Consider the following 3,159-nt stretch of genomic DNA (forward strand, 5'->3'; position numbering starts at 1 on the left):
TCAAGTGTTGCATGCTACTTTACTAATCATGTACGGAAACTATGCGTTTCCACTATGTTAACGTGTTAATGTGGACATGTCTCCACAAATCATCACAAACTTTTCAGAAGGTATAGAATAAACTATTTAATATGCAACAAACACAGGAGGTCAATGTTTTCTTTTTGTTGATCAAATAATTTTTGGTTGATCATTTGTATCTTTTAACTGTCCGCATATCCTGAGAAAAGAACAAACACACTTACACACACCAATGTGGGACTGGGAATTGAACCACTCACCCTGTGGACAACTGCCTTAACAACTGGGCTCCAGCCAACACAGTGTCTCTGAATACCTTGTCATTTCCTGAGGCCATTGGTCCACAATAATGATTTAATTCTTGAAAATTAGCAGTTTTTTAATCAAAACTGTAAATGTTGTGGAATGTTTTCAGTGGCGAACTAATACACGATGGATGTACCTGTCAGTATTTTTGACCACAGGAGTCTGTGTTTATGTCAATGTAGAAAAATGTAACCCAGGATTTTTCATAGAATTAGTTGAAGTACAGGATGTTTTATTTGATTAGTAGAATTGAAAAATTGTTGGTTTTGTCCTTTTCATGGGGTTTGGTGACTAAAATGTCAGCGGGCCATGGCTGTGGCATTTGAAGAATTCTGAGGACTTCAAAATAATGACAAAAGGAATTCAGAACAATGTGTCTGGACTAAACTGAAACTTTAACATTTGTTTTGTACACTAGCAGTCCTGCGTTGCAGTGGTCTTTGTTGTGTGTCCTGAGGTTTCACCTTGTTTTTCAGGAAGAATAATTGAGCACTTCTCCCAGATAGACAGTCTAAAGCAGGCCATTCTGTGCAGCTCAGTAATAAAGAAGACAATGATGTTCTAATCATCCAAACCTAATGATACACACCTCCTGGTAATGGATCAGGACTGACAAAATGATCTGAGTCATAAGTTACAAAATGTTCCTCATGCCTCGCTAGCACAGCATGGACTGAGAAGGCTGCCACTCATGAGTCGCTGCATAGACAGCTTCACTTATTTGTCTATCTTTACCTCACACATTTTGTTTTGCACCGTTGCTACAGTGTGTTCTCTGTTTCCTCGAGTGTAAAATACAGAAATGTGATCTGCAATGTACATGAAGACGAAACCCACTAAAATCAGTCTCTTACGGTTTTCCATAATTCAAACTGACAGCTTATTTAATGACTCTGAAGATGGAAAGCGACATTGTGCATCACCTTCCAGCCTCTGCCCTATCAAACGACAGACAGAGCCATAAGCACATCTTAAGATGCTGCATGAAAAGACACGACCCACGACTCTGTGCCCTTCAAATAGAGGGCCAGTATGATTCATAGCTTTGAGCCTGGTGTAGACTCATCTAATTGTATGTATATATAGATGCAGAAAGAAACGGATCCAAGGCCTTTGTTTTCTCAGTATTGTCCATTGTTAAGTGTTTAAACATTCAGAGTCTATACATTACATATTTACAGCAATTTGTCCTGAGTAGAATTTAGTCAAACACTGACAGTCTGCTGCAAACACATACATCATGTCCATGTGTGCTTTCGACATAAAACCATGAGCCCAAGGAGCCTGACTTTGACTTGGATACAAAAAGTATTTTGCATCCTGCAGACAGGCAACCACACAGTCAGCCCGCCAGGAGACTGGCTGGTTCATTAGAGATTCTGTCTGCAGTGACATCGGAAAAAACAGTGACTCAGCCACTAACCACCAGGTACATGGGGAGAGCGGCAGTTACCTCACTTATTGAGAGCAAGCAGGAACTCTGTGTGGGAGGGTTTTATGTGTGTGGACTGTGTGACAGGTCCTTTGCAGACTGTCTAATTCAACTGGATTATTCAGCTCATAATTGGTATCAGAATGTTTTTTTTTCCTTTATTTTATGTTTTTGTAAGTTTGTTTTCACATATTCTTGTGTGCTAAGCAGAAAAGCCGTGACCAAAAATCCTAGAAGAATATTGGTTTTACAAAAACTGTTGAGGTGACTATTCACTGCTTTGTTAACATGTGACACCCAACTACTGTAGTGCCAACTCTACCCGAATAGGACAGATTGACAGGTGAAAGGAAGGACATGTATCACTCAAACAATACTACTCATTATCTACCTTGTATACACAACTAAGAATTTACAACTACAATAAGCAACTTAAGTTAGCGGTAGCTCTGGTACGCTCCACCATGCCATGCACAGCCCTTCAGGTAAAAACTATATTTAACAATAATGTTGCAAAACTCAATAACCAAGCAGAAATCAATGAAATTCTGTGATTAGTTAGAAGGGCGAGGCTCCATCCAAGGCTTTTAGAAGTGAACATGAAAAAAATTAAAATAAAAACTTTAAATTGAAAAACTTTTCATACTGTAGCTTTAAGGAACATGATGGTGTCATGAGAAATGATTTTTAGAGTTATACTTTCTATCAAAGGGTTTTACAGCTAGCCTGGCTTTATCTAAAAATTAAAAATCTAGCATTGTATAAACTGTATTAAACAAGGTGACAGAACCTTATTTGATTGATCTTTTAAAATCAGCCAATTGCAGAATCAAAATAGCTCTTTAATTCAGAGAGCAATGATTTAAACTATGACCTTTAGGTGAATTTAACAGCATTTTCCTTTCGTGTCCAGACTGTGGAGATAGGATATCCTCTCATGCAGGGAGGATGAATGTCATCCTGACCTTTACTGCTCCCATACTCCCTGTGGACCATGAATAGATACAGATAAGAAAAATGTCCTTGATACACAGTAATAAATAGTAATGGCAGCAACCCCAAAATTTTTTAATAATTGATGCAACCCAGAAAAAAAAAAGCTTTTAAAAATTTTACTTGCTTTATATTCTCTAAATGTCTCAAAAGTTTTTGTTTTATTAGTTTATTGATTTTTTTTCAAAATCCTACAGATGTTTAGTAAGACGTTGAGGCATCTGGAATAGAACCTGTGAAGCAGAAAGTCTTTGCTCCAGGCATTAAAGCTGACTTTGGACAGATTTTTACTCCATTAGATATATTTGACAGCACAGCACAGATTGCTTTAGTGTGTTTGAAGCTTAGACTCAGAGCTTGCAGACATCAGATTGATTTGACATCAGGACAAGAAGTTGGCACCTAAA

The sequence above is a fragment of the Channa argus genome, chromosome 17, assembly GCF_033026475.1.
Source record: "Channa argus isolate prfri chromosome 17, Channa argus male v1.0, whole genome shotgun sequence".
In the NCBI taxonomy this organism is placed as follows: Eukaryota; Metazoa; Chordata; class Actinopteri; order Anabantiformes; family Channidae; genus Channa; species Channa argus.